Source organism: Canis aureus, chromosome 23 (assembly GCF_053574225.1).
Source record: "Canis aureus isolate CA01 chromosome 23, VMU_Caureus_v.1.0, whole genome shotgun sequence".
NCBI classification, from domain to species: Eukaryota; Metazoa; Chordata; class Mammalia; order Carnivora; family Canidae; genus Canis; species Canis aureus.
This window is the reverse complement of record NC_135633.1, coordinates 5,287,223-5,307,427: the sequence shown is the minus strand read 5'-3', so window position 1 is coordinate 5,307,427 and position 20,205 is coordinate 5,287,223. Positions and strand designations below refer to the sequence as shown.

Here is a 20,205-nt window from a genome sequence, read left to right as displayed (position 1 = left end):
GCTTCACAGTTAATACCGTGGATTGTTAAGGCTCCACATCTGAGTGTTTAATACTAATTGCTGAGAAAATTAACCTTTAGACTGCAGCGCTCTATATTTAGTCTTCAAATAAAAGAAAAAAAAAATATGAACTCTATTTCTAAAGGGATTTCGTTTTAATGCAGTATTTTAGGAAAAATGCCTGGAGCCAGCTACTTGAGAATGGTGTTCACGTTGTGCTGTTGCACTGAGGTGTTACATGTTTCTTAATGGGTTTTCATCCTTCCATGAAAAGGAATGTCATGTTCTATACCTTTATTTCGGTCCAGATTCTTCTTCTTCCACCCCATAGCAGGAACTGAAGGTACAGGGGAGGGAAACATTGGATAGTTTATATCTTGACTAAGTCTTGCTGCAGGATTAACAACCAAATTGAGTGGGAGCTGGAAATTATTTCCAACTGGGCAACCATAGACATTAGGAGGCCCTGTTAACACTTTTTCGGCCTGCTAACTTGAGTTTGACTATTTAATTTCAAGTTTATCTTCCTTAACGTACTGCTGTACTGCTATAGACTGAATGACCATGTATCCCCCAAATTCATATCCTGAAAGCTAATCCCCAGGGTGATGGCCTGTGAGAGGTGATTAGATCATGAGAAAGGAGCCCTTAGGTAGGGGATTAGTGCCCTTATAAAAGAAACCTTCTGCCACCTGAGTTTACAGTGAGGAGATGATCAGTGATGAACTAGGAAGTGGCCCTCATCAAATCTGCTGATGTCTTGTCCTTTGTCTTCTGCACCTTAAGATCTGTGAGAAACAGATTTCTGTCATTTACCAGGTTATGGTAGTTTGGGGATAGCAACTCAAGCCAACTAAAACAACTACACAGAGACTACAATGAAGGGCGGAGGGTAGGAAGCACTTTTAACATTATGCTGTGATGTTTCTTCATTTCAAGATTTTATTTTTTAGAGCATTTTAGGCTTATCTCACAAAAATGCTCAGAAAATATTACATTTGAAAGAACAGGGCCTTGGAGGAAGGCACATTTGTGCTTTCAGTACAGGCTTCATAAGAAATTGTAATTAGTATTCACTACGCAATACAAACAAAACTACCTAACTCTGGCAGATGAAAATATTTCAAATCACATTTTTCTTCTTTAACATTGAGGTCCTAGACCTTCTTTAGAATTTTATGCCTTTTTTTTGAAGCCATCAGAATACTATGAGCAACTTATTATCAGTAACAATCCACTGAAGCAATATGATACAGTCAATGGAAGAAAAACCATGAACTTGACACTGACTGCCATTTCAGAAATGCCGTCTCACAGTCATTAAGTAAAATGAACACAATATAAGATGATATATAATGAAATGTCAGGTTGAATTGAGTTGGCTACGACTGCTTAAGATATTAATATCAATATTAGGTTAACAATCGCAACAGTGTCCTTATATGCTACTTTGCTTCAAAGAGGAATCACATACATTGAGAGCTATATTTTACATAGTAAAAAAGTTTTGGTAGAAATCTTTAGGAACACAACTGGCAATGTTTTAATAAAAGAAAATGCTGTAGAACATCTATACAAATTTGTGATGTCAAAAAAAACTATAACCCTTTATTTGCATATGGTTAAACTTAAATCTTAAGTTAAACACTTAAACACTTAAATCTTGCCTCATGTGGCATATGATTTGCAAAAGACATAAATTGAACAAATTCACAACTAGACAACTCATTTATTCTTCCAGGTCTGTTGAGGTTTAATTGACAGATGAAATTGTAATATATTTAGAGTACACAATGTGATGACTACATGTGTGTACACATTATAAAAGGATTCTCATCATCAGGCTAATTAATATATCCATCCATATAGTTAGTTATTTTTTTCTTTTTTTGGTGAGAATGTTTAAGATCTAATCTCTTAGCAAATTTTCATTGTGTAATAAAGTATTACCAACCATAGTAACCATGCTATATCTTAGATTCTCAAAAGTTATTCATAAAGTAACTAACACTGTGCGCATTTTGACCAAACTCTCCCTATTTCTTCCATCTCCACTCTGGGAAGCATAATTCTACTCTGTTGCTATGAATTCAACTTTTTTTTTTCTTTTTAAAGATTCCTCATAAAAGTGATATCATGCAGGATTTGTCTTTTTCTCTCTGGGTTAGCAAAATGTTAAGTTCATCTATGTTGCCACACATGGCAGGATTTCCTTCTTTTTTTTAAGACTGAATAATATTCCATTGTACGTTTATGTAGCATATTTTCTTTATCTATTCATCCACTGATGGACACATAGGTTGTTTCCATATCTTGCTCTCATGAATTACACTGCAACAAACATGGGAATAGAGATAGTTTCTCTGAAGTCAGTGATTTTGTTTCTGTTGTATACATATCCAAAAATGGGATCGCTGAGTCATATGGTAGTTCTAGTTTTAAATTCTTGAGGAAGTTCTATACAATGATCCATAGTGGCTATACCAATTCACATTCTCACCAGCAGTGTATAGGGATTCCTTCTCCTTCATGTCCAGCATTTATTTCTTGTCTTTTGATATTAGTCATCCCAAAAGTATGAGGTGATATCTCATTGCAGTTTTAATCTGCCTTTCCCTGATGATTAATGACATTAAGCATCTTTTCATCAACCTGATGGTCATTTGTATGTCTTCTTTGGAAAATGTCCGTTCATTCCCTCTGCCCATTTTTAATTTGATCGTTTTCACGGCCAGTGAACTGTATGAGTTCCTTATATATTTAAGATATTAACCCCTTATCAGATGCAAATATTTTCTCCCATTCTATAGGTGGCCTTTTCATTTTGTTGATGATTTCCTTTGCTGTTTTTAGTTTGATGTAGTCCCTCTTGTTAATTTTTTGCTTTTTGTTTCCTTTGCTTTTAGTGCCAAATTCAAAAAGTCATTGTCAAGACTGATGTCAAAGAGCTCATCTTAAATATTTTCTTTCAGGAGTTTTCAGTTTTGAGTCTTGGATCCATCTTGAGTTGATATTTGTATAAGATAAAGGTCCGATTTCACTGTAGATGGCTATCCAATTTTCCCAGCATCATTTATTAGAGAAACTATCCCTTCCCCATCGTGTATTCTTGGAATCTTTGTTGAAAATTAATTGTGCATGTGTGGGCATAACCAGTCAATTTAAAAATAATCCTTTAATTGTTTAAGCTTTTCTCCAAAATGTACCCTTTATTTGCCCACCTACATAAAAATTGAAATTGCCATCAATGGTATTATGAATGTTTTATTTCATGACTTAAAATAAATAAATTACATTCAAATCATACAAAGTGAAAAATAATTTTGGTATGACCACACAGTGAAATTAGAAAAAAAAATACATATATAGAAAGAGACACATTGTACATATTTTTAATTATTCTCTTCATTTTTATATCTCCATTTGCAACTTTTAGATATTACTATAAATTAATCCATATGTCTCTAATCCATTATTCTTAATGATGAAAGAATATTGCATGAGCTGGATGAAGATTAATTTATTGTTATTTTTTTCTACTGATGCATCCACACTTTCTACTGTTTCTTCCATGTTGTGATCTTTCAAGTCTGAATCTGATTATATTTACCTGTTTCCCATCCCTGACCCAAAATAACTTTTAAAGAACACAGAGCTCCGTATGTTTTACCTCTCTACCTCATTGACTCCCATATATCCTTCCATACTTCTAGCTACAAATACACATACAGACCCACACAGACCCACAGAGACTATTTTCTGGGTAGGTTTTGCTGTTGTTGCTGTTGTTGGTTTTTTTGTTTTGTTTTGCCAAGTGCCCAGAGTATCATTCATTAGTCTATTGCACTTATTATTGTAATATTACATTAATTTGTGATTTTGGTAGCTTTCAACCTCCCTGTTTAAAAAAATGACTTCCAAAAACATAGGAATTTATTTTTTCTGATTTTTGATTTTGTATTTCTTGTCACATCTTTAAATTTCTAGTGTTACATACAAATCATTGAGTATAATAGCCCTTAATAATATTTCATGAATGAATGAAAAAATGTATAGTAAATATATAAAATAAAAACAATGTTATAAATGAAAATTAAAATATTATGACATTGAAAGTATAAATTGATATTTGAAAAAAGGTGAAATAGAACAAATATAAGTAGTTATATATATGTTTTGGGTTTTTGATTGTTCATTTATTTTTGAGAGAGAGAGTACACTCTCAAGCAGGGGGAAAAGAGCAGAGGGACAGAGAGAGAGAGAGAGAGAGAGAATCTTAAGCAGGCTCCACACCTAGCATGGAGCCTGTCTCAGTCTTAGAGCTTGATCCCAAAGCCCTGAGATCATGACCTGAGCTGCAATCAAGAGTCAGCTGTTTAACCAATTGGGTGCTCCAGGCACCCCAGTAGTTTTAAATATTCTAAACATTTGCAATTGCTAAATATAAGTTGAATTTTGAAGTATCTTAACAGAAAGCATTGGGATCCCTGGGTGGCGCAGCGGTTTGGCGCCTCCTTTGGCCCAGGGCGCGATCTTGGAGATCCAGGATCGAATCCCACGTCGGGCTCCCGGTGCATGGAGCCTGCTTCTCCCTCTGCCTGTGTCTCTGCCTCTCTCTCTCTCTCTCTCTGTGACTATCATAAAAAAAAAAAAAAAAAAAAAAAAAAAAAAAAAAAAACAGAAAGCAGAAGGAGAAACAGAAGAAAACATACAAATTGTTCAGATTAAATAGCTTGAAATTTCTTACACAGAACTTAAATCTAAAAAGAATATTTTTATTTAGGGCTTAACATAAAGTAATAATTTTCTAGTACACTTATTTTTTTTCATGCTTCTTTTAAAATCAATATCTCTTGGGAATAATGAGAATAATTATATTTATGAACACTTTATATATATATATATATATTTTAATTGGAGTTCAATTTGCCAACATATAGCATAACACCCAATGCTCATCCTGCCAAGTGCCCCCTCAGTGCCCATCACCCAGTCACCCCAACCCCCCACCTACCTCCCTTTCCACTACCCCTTCTTCATTTCCCAGAGTTAGGTGTCTCTCATGTTTTGTCTTCCTCCCTGATATTTCCCACTCATTTTCTCTCCTTTCCCCTTTATTCCCTTTTACTGTCTTTTATATTCCCCAAATGAATGAGACCATATTATGAACACTTTGGTAGCCTTACTACAGTCTTGGTACTTTTCTAAGCATTTTATATACATTATATCATAAATTCTTTACATACCCTACTTCACAGAAAGTATATTATTATTACCATTTTAATGAGGATGATATTAAGGTACATAGAGATTAAGTAAGCTGGCCCACTTCCTAGAGCTAAGGAAGGCAGGATGTTTAATCTTTCAGTTAATGAAATTTAAATTTAAAAATCAATAATAATAAATAAATAGATATCATAGAAAATATTCAGAGATGATCCTGGTATGGTTTGAATTTTAGTTTTAATCTCTTCTCTGCATATTTAGTTTTCCTCTGAGGACTTCACTTCTAATTGTCTATTGCTTAGTAACAGACCTACAAAAACTTAATGACCGAGTAGCATTATTTATTTCTCATAATTCTCTGCAATGGTTAGCTGAGTGGTTCTTTTGCTCCATATGACATCATATGGGATTATTAATTCAGATTCATTCATCGGATGCATCTGCTAGATTAAGCTCAGCTCCTCACAGCATTCTCTCAGAGTAGTTGACCTTAGGGGACAGCTTATTTCAAAAGGGAGAAAGTAAAAGCTGCCAATACCAGGAAGGACAGGGTTTGGACCAGTGGTCTCTTTCACAAATTCCTTTAAACAAAACATGTCAGAGGCCAGTCCTGATTCAAGGAAAGAAAGGATGATGACAGGACCCATGCCTACTTGTAGGTACGGAAAGAATTATTGGGGACCATCTTTAAGGATTCCAGCACAGACTCACATCAATGTTTTATTAATCTTTTTTTTTTCAAATATGTACTTTCCTGCTTTGTTGAGGGAATGCTGGAAATAGTCGAATGTGAAAAAGAAAATAAGAGGAAAGAATAGAAGCATAAGAAAAGCTATATAACCCAAACATGAGTATTTTAGTTTGGAATTTGAGCTACCTCTGAAAAACCTGATTTTTTTCTTTTTTTTTTTTTTATTTTTTTATTTATTTATGATAGTCACAGAGAGAGAAAGAGAGGCAGAGACACAGGCAGAGAGAAGCAGGCTCCATGCACCGGGAGCCCGACGTGGGAATCGATCCTGGGTCTCCAGGATCGTGCCCTAGGCCAAAGGCAGGCGCCAAACCGCTGCGCCACCCAGGGATCCCTGATTTTTTTCTTTAGGCTTATATAAGGGGGAAGAAGAGCATGCAGCTTGAGGAAAGGACCAGGGCCAAATAAGAGGAATGTCCTTTTGGAGGACTGCTTGAAAGTCAGTAAGACTGAAAAGAAACAGAACAAAACAAGGCACTTGATGATTATATTCAGTGTGAGAACAGAAAAGGAAGGAGGGGACAAAATGTGGAGGACTCTAAACAATAGGCTGAGGATCTAAACTTGACATTTTTGCCCAGAGTCAGCCCAGGCCTTACTCTTTTAAAGTCAGTGGAGACAATGTTACTAAAGAAGAATTAAGAAGTTATTTTGACTCACTGAGAGATGTCCAAATCTTGTCAAGTGTTTGATCTGTTTTTGAACACATAGTTTTCTGGTCTTGAGATATGTACAATACTTTGTACAAGCATGTCATTGATAGAGCCAAATGAGGTATTCCAGTGCGCAATGTCTTAGAAATGTGTCATTCTTGGAGAAGGAATTTAGATGATCCTTCCTAGAATTAAAGATGCAGAAAAACAATCTATCTTCCAATTAAAATAATAAATTCGAAAAGTCACTCTAATAAGTGTTGTGAGTACTGTTAATTAATATAAATCATTTGGAGCCTAATTTCTACTATGTGAACTCAGGATGCTGCATCAATACGGTTCCATTCTCCATTCACACACAGCCCATCCATAACTGAATAATGGCAATCCACATGTCATCAAAACCAGAGAAAATGAGAGGACTTGATTAAATTATTGGACCAGATTTTACCCTTTTTGTGATTGAAGCTATGATCAGTGAATAAGGAATAACAGAATGAGAGAAGGAACTTGAAGATTTTGAAATATAATTTGAACTATCTATTCTTTAACAAATACTTTTTTAGCACATACTATGCACCAAGCACTCTTCTCAGCACTTTATAAATATTAGCTCCTATAACCCCCGTAACAACCTTTCATAGTAGATATTACTATTGTTTTATTCTTGTTTTTAGAGAGGTATATAGAGAGAGAAGAGGCAGAGGGAGAAGGAGAGAGAGACTTTTAAGCAGACTCCATGCCCAGGTGGAGCCCAATCTCACAACCCTGAGATTATGACCTAAGTGAGAATCAAGAGTCAGATAACCAGTGGAGTCACCCAGGAGGCCCTACACTAGCTATTACTATTATACTCATTTTACCAATGAAATATGAAGGTTATAATCTCATGGAACTTTGCATGATGCAGTTCATGGCAGAGCCAGGAAGACAAGTTCTTTCCATTACTTTAAGCATTTTTCAAGTTGTCTTATCAGTTATTTCCCAGAAGTCATCAAATATGTCACCATTCACATATTCATCACGATTCTTAGTGGTAGGGATATACAATCAAACTAAAGTCCAAGTCTCTGTCTTCTATGAATTAACATTTTTACTGGAGAAGAAAAGAAACAAATAAGAGTATAAATAAATAAGATTATGTCACAACAGAATACATAAGCCCCATGAAGGAAGTAAACCAGATTTATGTAATGGGCAATAATTGGGAGTTAATCTTTCTTTAATTACTATCAGTTTGCTAGGAAAAGTTGCTAAGGAGGTAATCGTTGAATTCATTCCTAAATAACCAGAAGAAGCCAGCCATATGAAGAGTCAGGGCAAGGGAAGGGATTGCAGGAATGACAAAAATGGGTATGTAGGCCTTAGAGTGGGAATGAACTTGGTTTGCTCAAGAAACAGAAAGAAGGTAAACGTAGTTAAAGCATAAGGAGTGAGGGACAGCAGACTGAGGCCCGTGGATACAGCAAGGGAGCCCATACTTTATTAGTGAAAATCTTTAGTGGGCGGCTGAGAGGCTCAGTCAGTTAACCATCTGACTCTTGGTTTCAGCTCAGGTCCTGATTTCAGGGTTGTGAGATTGAGCCCACTGTTGGGTTCCTCGCTGGGTAGGGAGCCTGCTTAAAGTTCTCTCTCTCCTTCTCCCTCTGCCCCTTCCCCCACCTTTTAAAAAAATCTTTAGGATAGTTTTAAAAGCAAGGAAGAAATATTACCAGAAGAAAGATATTGAATGTTCTTGTATTTGCCTAGTGAAGAGAGTGACAGATTAGAATCATCAAAACTAAAGGCACTGCATTCAACTCTTCTCTGTATTCTATTTTTAATGACAGCTTATTAGCATGTGCAGAAATATTTCCACATTTAATAGACAATAATTTATATTAGTGCACAGGAAAATACGGATTTCCTTGACATATTTCCCTTTATCATGGAGGTGGTATATACAGAGCTTTTGCTCCACAGTGAGAAGACTTAGGTCCTTTATATTATCTAATTTATAATTCAGAAAATGTATTTTCTTCCTTTAATTGTACATTTTCTGCAATTTCCATCATAATAAATTTTATAAGGAGAAATATATATGTTTTTGAGCCTTATTTTTAATCTATTTTTCTGAATTTAAACCATTACATACCAAAAAAATTCCTTTGTTTTGGCAATAAGGCTACCATTAATCTTTAACCTCTTTTAATTATATGTAATGATCATTAGCTCTTATTTGAATTTCACAGATTCTTTGAAAAAAATCAAGGCGGTTTAATTCATTTTAAGGTATATTTTATTGATTTGTTAATGTCCTCATGACCAAATCCCAAGCCTTTCTGATGGGAACATGCCCGGTGTTTGCTAGTGCAGGCTAAAATGTCCAGCATCTGGCTATGGCCCTTGGTGACCCCTACCTTTTCTGAGAACCCAAGACAGAAGGGGAGGAGGGGAATCTCTGCTTCTCCTGATGCCCATCCCACAGTCCTGCCTCCATTCAAACAACCTCTGGACGGAAAGCAGTTATTTTTTGGGCTAAGGCTTAGCTTACTGCTGCTTGTCCATGCTGTAGAAATCAGAAGCAACTAATTAGACATGAAAAATGAAATGAAATACACACATACATACATACATCCTACTGTAGATCATGCATGCTGCACTCTGCCAAGGAAATATTCATGTGATAGTAAAGCAAAGGTTAAACTCACCTGTGCTAACTATATCAGAAACCTCAATTTCCATCTATTCTTTGTAAATTGTCATTGTTTACTTCTTTAAGGGGTCTTGCTTATGTACCAGCTGTCAAGTTGTGATTTTAATACCAAAATTACCGGAGCCTTCATCCACCCCCAGAGTTCAAAGTACCCTGTCAAGTGTATAAGGTAGAAATAGAGTTCTACATATCCAGCTTCTCCAGCAGATTCTCCAGGCAGGAAATCACTTCTAGCACAGAGGACAAGTATTAAGGAAATGAAGACAAAAAAGCCAAGAATGTTACGTTATAATAGTGTTTTTCAGCTTCAACACTACTGCTACTTTGGGCCGGATAACTATTTGTTGTTGGAGCTATCCTGTGTGTGACAGGAAGTTTAGCAGCTTCACTGACCTGTTCTTATTCAATGACAGTAGTAGTCCCCTCAGTCATGACAATCACAAATGTCTCTATATATTGGGAAATATCCCTTGAGGGCAGAAATGAGCTCGGTGGAAAACTGCAAGTCTACAGGATGAAATGTCATAAGGGCATCACAATATTTAAGAAAATATCCTAATATGAGAAAATATTCAATATATCAAACAGAAGAAGTAGGGTATACTCATTCACTCTCAAACATAATTTTGGCTTTATTTTCTTCACAGCTTTTATCCCTGACCACTGATCATTCATAACTAGAATGTCAGCGTCATGACAGCCAAATTTTCATTTATCTTGATCATAGCTGTATCCTCAGAGCATAACATAGGAATGTACCTGTGCTATGTGTTCAATAAGTCTTCCAGTTTTTTGTTTGCTTTGTTTGTTTTAAAGATGTTATTTATTTGAGAGTAAAGAGAGTGAGAGCACAGAGGGAGAGGGAGAATCAGACTCCCCACTGAGCAGAGAGCCTCGGACCCTGAGATCATGACAGGAGCCAAAGTCAGACGCTCAACTGACTTAGCCACCTAGGTGCCCCAGATTTTCCAGTTCTTAAATCAATATATATAATTATTAATTCTCATATATAAATTATTAATTTTGGTTGACATTTCAACTACCTAAAAAGAAATGGAGTAGGTATTAGACTATATATGTATAGTATGTATATATATGTCTATACATATATATATATATATATATATATATATATATATAGGAGATAAGTATACCTCTGTAAAATTATTACCACAATCTATGCCATAAATATATCCAACACCTTCAAAAGTTTCCGCTAACCCTCTTTATTTACTATTAAGTTCATCTTTAGTTAAGAAAAATCTACTTTTCTGTATTTGGATAGAAACAAAGAGAGAAAATGGGAGGGAGGAAAAAAATCCAAGAATGAAGCCTTAGAATAATAGAAGAACATTTTCCAAAGAAAAGACACAAATCTATCACAGGTCCATCGAAAGCTAAGCATGATGAAGAACTAAATCTCCACACCCAGCCACAGTCACACAAGCACACACACACATGTACACACGGGGGGGGGGGGGGGCACACACACACACCCTACGAGTTTCAAGATGAAAAAAAGAAAATAGGTTATCTCAAAAGAGTAAGAACCAGACTGATTTTTCATTAACAGCACCATATACCAGACAACAAAAAGCACTGACTTTTCCATTTTGAGGGATAATAACTTGAACCAAGAACTTGATACCTATATGTACTAATAACAAGTATTTATATTATCTATCTCACAGCATGCCAGGCATTTCTCTAAGAGCTCTACATATACTACCTGATTTAATCCTGGGAGTAAGATACCATTAATAACCCTGAATTTTGGATGAGGATTTAGAAGCACAGAAGAGATAAGTAACTTTCCTAAGGTCAACAAGGAACAGTGCTGGGATTTAAATAACGGCCTCTGGCTTCGAAGTTCTTAATGTTCATCACTTTTCTATTCTACTCTGTGACATCCATTTTGAGTGGGATGGTAAAAACAGGTTAACAGTTCAATGACTCATTTTTCTTTTTTTTTTCATCTTGTACATAATTTCTGAAGGAAAGAAAAAGTAGATTAGGAAATTATACTACAAAACCAAAAAGAATTCCAGGAATAGGAAAAATGTTAGCTACAAAAACTAATGTTCTTTAACAAAGGAAAATGTTCAGAAAAGTTATGAGAACAGCTGTGGACCTTGCCTAGGCCATTTTGAAGCTGAAGATGAGAATGCTCCAGGAGTTGTAGTTTTAAAAAGAGAGTAGATACCATGTAACATATACTATGATGAAGAGAATAAATAATCTTAGATATGTGACAAAGATAATGCCTCTTATGAAAGGAGAAGGGGAGAAAATAAAATTCAAGAAGAATAAAATAAATTCAAACAAAATGACAACCCATCAGCCACATCTGGATTCAGAGGTGTTTGGAGGGTGCCGTGGATTAAGTGTCTCTTGATTTTGGCTCAGGTCATGATCTTGAGGTTGTGACATAAAGCCCTGCATCAGGCTCCAAGATGAGCATGGATCCTGTTTAAAATTCTCTCCCTCTCTCTCTTGTCTGCTCCTTCCCATCTCAATCTCCCTCTCTCTCTTAAAAAAACAAAATCTGGATTTAATTATTAAGTAGACTAAAATTTATTGTGATTCTTAACCATTGATGAAGTTCAAAGAAAGATAACTAATTAATGCTTCACACTTGAAATTCCCTTGAAGTGGTTTAGTTTGGTAATACAGATTAATATTTCTTTTGAAAAGTCTAATCTCAGTACTTCGATCTGCAATGAACCAGAACTGAATCATTATAATAGCGTAAATATTATTCCCTGCCTTTTTTCAACCTGTGGATTTAACATGTAGACAACAAAGAAATGACTTAATTTTGGTTTTAAGATAATATATACATTATAAAGCTTAAGAATGCAAAAGCAAAGTTAAAAGTGACAACAATTGTGAAATAGAAGTGGGAGGGGAAGGAGAGGAAATTGTAGGGATGCTAATATCCTCCTTTATCCTTTTTCTTTTTTTTTTTTTAATTGTATTTAAGTATTTATTTTGGAGAGGGAAAGCATGAGCAGGGAAGGGCCAGGGGGGCAGAGAGAGAGAGAGAGATGGAGAGAGACTCTGAAGCAGACTCTATGCGGGCCATGGAGTCCCATACGGGGCTGATCCCACCATGGTGAGATCATGACTTGAGCTGAAAACAAGAGGCAGTTAGTTAACCAACTGAGCCACCCAGATGGCCTAATAGCGCCATGAGGTATATATAAATAATGTGCATTATATATGTGTGTGTGTACACATATGTAATCTGTGAAGTGGAGAGATATCATTTAAATTTTATTGAAGAAACATTCTTTAACAGCTGTCTTCAAGTTAGAATGTAACCAATGAGAAAAAAAAAAAAAAAACAATGTCAATTAAAAATTGACAAAAAAAAAAAAATGGGAGGACTTCTGGCTATGATAAGTGACCTCACTATCTCTCATCAAAGTGAATGTATAGATATTGATTTTGGCAAATAAAGAAATAGGACCATAATTATATTAGAGTGCTAGAATTAGCCACGAGTAGAAAATTAAAAATAAAAAATATATATTTTGAAATGGCTAGCTTCAGGGCTTGGTACTGAAGTTTGCAAGGGAGAAGGTAGAAAAGAATAGCTTAATATTTAATTTTATGTTGATTCATTTTGTTTAAACAGCCCTTTCTTCTTACAGCCACTTAGTTGAGTATGACCTAATCCATTGATTAAACAATACCTGTATATAAAATACCCGAACCTTTTTCAGAAGAGAGAAAATTATTATTAATATTTGAAACCCTTGCTTATATACTCATTGTGAGGAGCTGATATTTGCCTCAAAAACTTTAAGATATTCTTATTTGTATAGTCCTACATATTTGGCACAGGTTACTTTTCACTAAATATATTAACCTTCTTCCAATCCTCAGATGATCTTTTTTTTTTTTTTTTTCAAATATGCTTTGGTGTAATTATGCATTAAAAAGGCTGTATGTTTCCCAGGTCTCTACAACCCGAAGCTGTTATACATCCCACCCTGAATTCCCAAGTTGAAAACCTGATTAAATTTGGCCTATTTGATTCTTGAATAAATGTAGCCCCCCCTTGCTTTTGATATGTTAAACCTTGAGTTATTTATTTGAAATATACAATTTATATTTCTACTTATCTTCATTTCAAAAATTTAAGAGAACCAGGATATTAAAGCATGACTATTAATAGAAAACACACCTTGAATTTTTAACATCATGAGGACACTGTACTAGTTTTATTATTATGCTTTGAGTTAGAAAATCATACATTCAATAAGCTGCATCTTAAGATTTTTCAGGTGTTCACCACAGACAGTGATAAACAAATGCAACTCTGGAATACTGAGTAATTTGTCACCCACTGCAGTGAACTAAAGTTAAGCAAAAAAGAAGAAACCCTACTGGTCATTGGCTAGCAAAAGAACATAAATTGATCACTTCAATGTTGTATGGCTTCATCCACGCACAGGGCAGGGAATAACAAAGCATTTTTAAATACCTGAAATGATTTATCAAATGCTAAGAAATTACAACTAGGACTTAGAGGAACACAGCATACTCAAAGTACTGTACAGCCATATCTTGGTAAAAAACAAAAAACAAACAAAAAACAAAACAAAACAAAACAAAAAATCTGAAAATTAGATTTGCCTTGCAAAGAACTGCTCAAAATTCTTAAGTCATCAAATTACAGATTTCTTTCTAGCATGGATTTGCACTGAATAGCGTCATGCTTGATTCTATCATTACTTCTTTCTCATGCTCACCTATCAATAATAATATCTTAGAACAGATATACAGGAAATCCATAACAAGTCAAGCAAGGACACAGGGATGGGGCACAGGACAGGTTAAATTTATTTTGATTGCTTTATTGTATTGTACATTTCCTTTGGGTACAAAGGCACCGTGTCAGGGCACATTGTTATAACTACATTTTATTTAAAAGTTTAAAAATATCTATGTTGACATATGAGAGTAACTTAGTAATAAATCACAAGTGTAAGGATCAAGGAAAATGACTCTTCATTTCTAAAAGGCAAAGGCAAGCAGACCGTTTCCCCTTCTTTCTTTTCTTAAAAATAGTCTTGGAGGCATAGTGAACCCAAACTCATAATCTTATTTTGGAGTAAAGATTACTATCTCTGGGATTAAGCCCACCACCAATTTTTATAATATAGTGATACCTCCCAGAATTCAGGCCAAATCACCTGTCGGTATATGAGAATCTACCTCCGGAATGAATTCAGGAGCCTCCCATGAGATAAAAGAGTGACTGCCAAAAAGTACAGTCATTCGTCTACTAGGAAGATACAAGAAGTTGCTGTTCTTTCTTTTGTTTTGCTATACGAAATATATGGGATTTCGTTCTAAATCACTTTCATGCTCCCTTATGTGCACAAATCACTGTTAATGTTGACTCACAATACTTTGTGTTCTCTCTGTCTCCTGTATTGGTATTGAGGAATCTTTTTGTGGACTGGGTTGTTTTATTTCTCCAGCATAGGTAAAGGTGACATAACACAGAATCCCATACTAGTAAATTTTAATAATTAGATATGAAGTCAGGGTAGGACAATAAGATGCCAAAAGTACTCAAGAAGGAGACAACTCATAATCATATATACTGGTCAGATACTCAGCTATAAAAATGTTCTAAAATAATTCAATGAGGAGATTACACAAAGTTGGATTTTCAATTGGAAATTCAAAATACTGCATTTTTTAAGAGATTTTACTGGGCTGATTTATAATCTATCTTTCTGATCTTTGAGGAAGTTTTCTCCTGAACTACACCACACTACACACATAGATTTATTAAAATTATTTATTCTTCTATCTCTTCTACATGATTCTAAACTGCGAAATCTAAATATTTCTGGGGATCCCCGGGTGGCTCAGCAATTTAGTGCTGCCATAAGCCCAGGGCGTGACCCTGGATTCCCAGGATCAAGTCCCAGGATCGAGTCCCACGTCAAGCTCCCTCCTGCATGGAGCCTGCTTCTCCCTCTGCCTGTCTCTCTCTCTCTCTCTCTCTCTCTCTCTCTCTCTCTGTCTTTCAAGAATAAATTAATAAAATCTTTTTAAAAATTAAAAAAAAAATAACCCTTTCTACCCTCACACTCTGCCTTTACACTGAGAATCAGAATCATCTTCACCGTCTACATTAACATGATTTTGCTCTTCCACTGTCTTCATTAATATTTATTTATTCTTCCCAGACTACCATGCTAATGCAGATAGTTTGAAGATTCTTTATAGGAACTTCCCAAAATGCCCACCATCTCTTCAACAGGAGGCATCAACAGACACTTGGCTTCTTGCAGTTCTTTGAATTTCCTCAAAGTCTTCACTTTGCTGTTTCCATCAGTCCTAGACTATTATATCATAATTCTGACTCAATCTCAATAAAGGCTTCACTTTGAAAGACTTACCCTGAGTCAAATTTCCAATTCTAGTAAATCCTGACCTTGGGTTCTCTTCCCTGTCCCCAAATATCACAAAAGTTTTGTGAGGTAGTGTTCTCAGTTGCTGCTGTGAATAATATACTCAGCATTGCCTTATTAATAGGACTTATTGCTAATATATGGAGACTCCAGACCTCAAAGACGGTAACTATGTTTTCTTAGTTTATTAGTCATTGAAGTGCCAAATGATTACCAAGTAACTGTGACTTATGTCATTTTCCTGTAGTTTGTTTGAGGTGCCATAAATCACTGTATCTCTATATTTTGCTATCCCTATCTTTCTCTATCTATCTTCCTATCTCTCTTTCTATTTAACTATCTACATATAATATGCCTATTACATATAGAGGATATATTATATATATGTATATATACTCTTATGTTCTCTCATTCCTCTCTTATGAGACGGAGATTATATATAGTAAGAGATGGAGAGATAATATATATGAGAGATGGATTTTATATCAATATATATATCATATATAGATATATCCTAAGATTTTACAATAATCCAAAAAAAGGGAAATAATATTAAATTTTTACTTTACACATAAAGTCATGAAAAGCAGAAAGGTTGAACAGTATTTCACTTCAAATAACTCATGATTTCCATGAAATGATAGCACTTCCACCTTTGTATTTGTAACATATATCACAGTCTCTAGCATATCATTTTTTTGAAAAAGGTGTACTAAACAAAATTTATCCTATATAGATGCGATATTAATATTATACTGAGACCTTTCTAATAAATGTGATGGATAGACTTGAAACAGAAAAAAATAAAAGTCATTTTTGTAGTTTTGCAGTAACATGGTACACGTGACTATCACAGAAAAGTTGAGTCTCTCCCAGGGCAGAGCAATGTAAGAAGTAAACTCCTCTCAAAAAAGAGTATCCTTTGATACATTTACATGAATTATTAGAATTCTTTCCAATGTAGAAGACGGACAGAACTGATTCTGACTATCTCAGGATTTCAGGAACACAAACAAGATATTACTTTTTTATATCATAAATTTTATAAACTTCAGGAACACAAAATATTACTTTTATATCATAAATTTTATAAATTCCATTTCACGCATGTTTTCTCCTCTGTAATGGAGGTATCTCATAGGACTATTAGATTAAATGAATGAATATAGGTGAGTCATTTAGAAAGGTCTCATATTACTGTAAATTCTATAGAAGTATAATCTACTATACACATTTTAATGATACTGTCTGTTTAATTTGTGATCTTTAACAGGTGCTTTACTTTCATTTTTGTATTAAGATGTTTGGAAAAATCAGGAGATAGAACTCAAATTGTGCTAACACTAAGACACCTAAGCGGACAGTTTTTACTTATTTTTTTCTTTTACTGAATCTCTGATTCAAGTATTTCTTCTATAATTTCTTTGGTATCTCCTTGTAGTCTTGCCCACTCTATTATTTTTATTTCATCAAGATTAACAAATAAGAACAAACATACACAGAGATTAATTAAGTAGAATCTAATGACATTTTTCAAGCTTATCATTTCTTCTTGGTTATTTCCACTCTTTCTGAAGATTATAAACATTCTATTAAGAATGTAATGTAATAAACGAGGAGTACAGTCTCTTCCTCTCCACCGGTGGACCTGAGCGGTCGGCCTGAATTGCTTGAGGTGAACAATGCCGGGGAAAATCATTAGTGATGTGGGTTTGGACTCCGAGACCTCCATGGAAGAAGTGGAGACACCATGGAAGCAGAATGAGAAGAAAGGTAGAAAGGAGAAACCAAAATCTATTAAGACTGAAGAGGCAACAGAAGTAAAAGAAGAAATTCCTTCCCCTAAAGCTAAAAAAGTTAAAAAGAAAGTTGAGTCTAATGAGGTTGACATGAATTCTCCTAAATCTAAAAAGGCAAAAAAGAAAGAGGGGACATCTCAGAATGACATAATTTGTCCTAAAACCAAAAGTGTGAAAAAAACAAAGGAGTTCTTTGAAAAGAAAGTTGTTTCTCCTAAAACAAAAAAAGTAATAAAAAGTGAAGAACCTTCTGAAGAAGAGATAAGTGCTCCTAAGCCCAAGAAGATGAAGAAAGAAAAGGAAATGAATGGAGAAATTGGAGAGAAAAGCCCCAAACTGAAGAATGGATTCTCTCATTCTGGACTTGTCTCTAACACCAGTGAAACCCTAGGGGAAGAATGTAACAGTGAGTTAGAGCAGGAAATACCTGTGGAACAGAAAGAAGGAGCTTTCTCTAATTTCCCCATATCTGAAGAGACTAATTAAAGTTCTCAAAGCCTGTGGGGTGACCTTCCTGTCTCCTATACAAGCAAAGACATTTTACCATGTCTATAGTGGAAAGGACTTAATTGCACAGGCACGGACAGGAACTGGGAAGACATTCTCCTTTGCCATCCCTTTGATTGCGAAGCTCCAGGGAGAACTGCAAGACAGGAGAAGAGGTCGTGCCCCTCAGGTACTGGTTCTTGCACCCATGAGGGAGTTGGCAAATCAAGTAAGCAGAGACTTCAGTGACCTCACATGAAAGCTGGCGGTGGCTTGTTTTTATGGTGGAACTCCCTATGGAGGTCAAATTGGACGCATGCGGAATGGGATTGATATCCGGGTTGGGACCCCAGGTCGTATCAAAGACCACCTTCAGAATGGCAAGCTAGATCTCGCCAAACTTAAGCATGTTGTCCTGGATGAAGTCGACCAGATGTTAGATATGGGGTTTGCTGATCAAGTGGAAGAGATTTTAAGTGTGGCATACAAAAAAGATTCAGAAGATAATCCCCAAGCATTGCTTTTTTCGCAACTTGCCCTCATTGGGTATATAATGTTGCTAAGAAATACATGAAATCTACATATGAACAGGTGGACCTGATTGGTAAAAAGACCCAGAAAACGGCAATAACCGTGGAGTACCTGGCTATCAAGTGCCACTGGACTCAAAGGGCAGCAATTATTGGGGATGTGATCCGAGTATATAGTGGTTTTCATGGGCGTACCATTATCTTCTTTGAAACCAAGAAAGAAGCCCAGGAGTTGTCACAGAATGTGTCCATAAGGCAGGATGCCCAGTCATTGCATGGAGATATTCCCCAGAAGCAGAGAGAAATCACTCTGAAAGGTTTTAGAAATGGTGATTTTGGAGTTTTGGTTGCAACTAATGTTGCTGCTCGTGGGTTAGACATCCCTGAGGTTGATCTGGTGATACAGAGTTCTCCACCAAAGGATGTGGAGTCCTATGTTCATCGCTCTGGGAGGATGGGCAGAGCTGGAAGGACAGGGGTTTGCATCTGCTTTTATCAGCACAAGGAGGAGTATCAGTTAGCACAAGTGGAGCAAAAAGCGGGAATTAAATTTAAACGAATAGGTGTCCCGTCTGCAACAGAGATCATAAAAGCTTCCAGCAAAGATGCCATCAGGCTTTTGGAATTTGTGCCTCCCACTGCCATTAGTCATTTTAAGCAGTCAGCGGAGAAACTAATAGAGGAGAAAGGAGCCGTGGAAGCCCTGGCAGCAGCCTTGGCCCATATTTCAGGTGCCACATCAGTAGACCAGCGCTCTCTGATCAACTCAGATGCGGGCTTTGTGACCATGACCTTATGATGCTCAATTGAAATGCCAAACATTAGTTATGCTTGGAAAGAACTTAAAGAGCAGCTGGGAGAGGATATTGATTCCAAAGTGAAAGGAATGTTTTTTTCTCAAAGGAAAGCAGGGGGTTTGCATCGATGTCCCTACTGCAGCAGTAACAGAAATACAGGAAAAATGGCATGATACGCGTCGCTGGCAGCTCTCTGTGGCCACGGAGCAACCAGAGCTGGAAGGACCTCGGGAAGGATATCGAAACTTCTGTGGACAGCAGGAAGGCAGTCAAGGCTCTAGAGGACAGTGGGAGGGAAATCGAAGCTTCAGAGGACAGTGATCAGGAGGTGGCAACAAAAATAACAGATTCCAAAACAAAGGCCAGAAGAGGAGTTTCAGTAAAGCATTTGGGCAGTAATTTGAAGTGGAGAGTTTATGCAGTAACATGGAACTGAGCACTGATTTTCCTGCAAGGTTAAAAGCACACTGTTTCCTTCCTTCCTTGCCTTGTCCCCATCTCTTCCAGAGAGACAAGCTTCATGGAAATTATTTCATCCGATGATTATGATTTGTAACTATTGCTACTTCTGTATCAGGTTTATCTTTTGAAAGGATGGATGAATTCATTAAATTTTGTTCTGATACACTGTGGGTTGTAAGATAAAATCAAGCAAGATTTTGCCCATAAAAAAAAAAAAAAAGAATGTAATGTAATTCTTATCAAAATACCGCAGCATTTTCTACAGAACTGGAACGAATAATCTTAAAATTTGTATGGGACCACAAAAAGACCTCAATTAGCCAAGGCAATCTTGAAAAAGAAAAACACAACTAGAGGTATCTCAAT

The 20,205-nt window shown here is 35.9% G+C and overlaps 1 pseudogene; it reads left to right on the top strand.

The window, feature by feature from the left end:
* The first annotated feature begins 17,412 nt into the window (after positions 1-17,412).
* On the top strand, positions 17,413-20,002 carry LOC144295237 (nucleolar RNA helicase 2 pseudogene; annotated as a pseudogene).
* Positions 20,003-20,205: the final 203 nt, after the last annotated feature.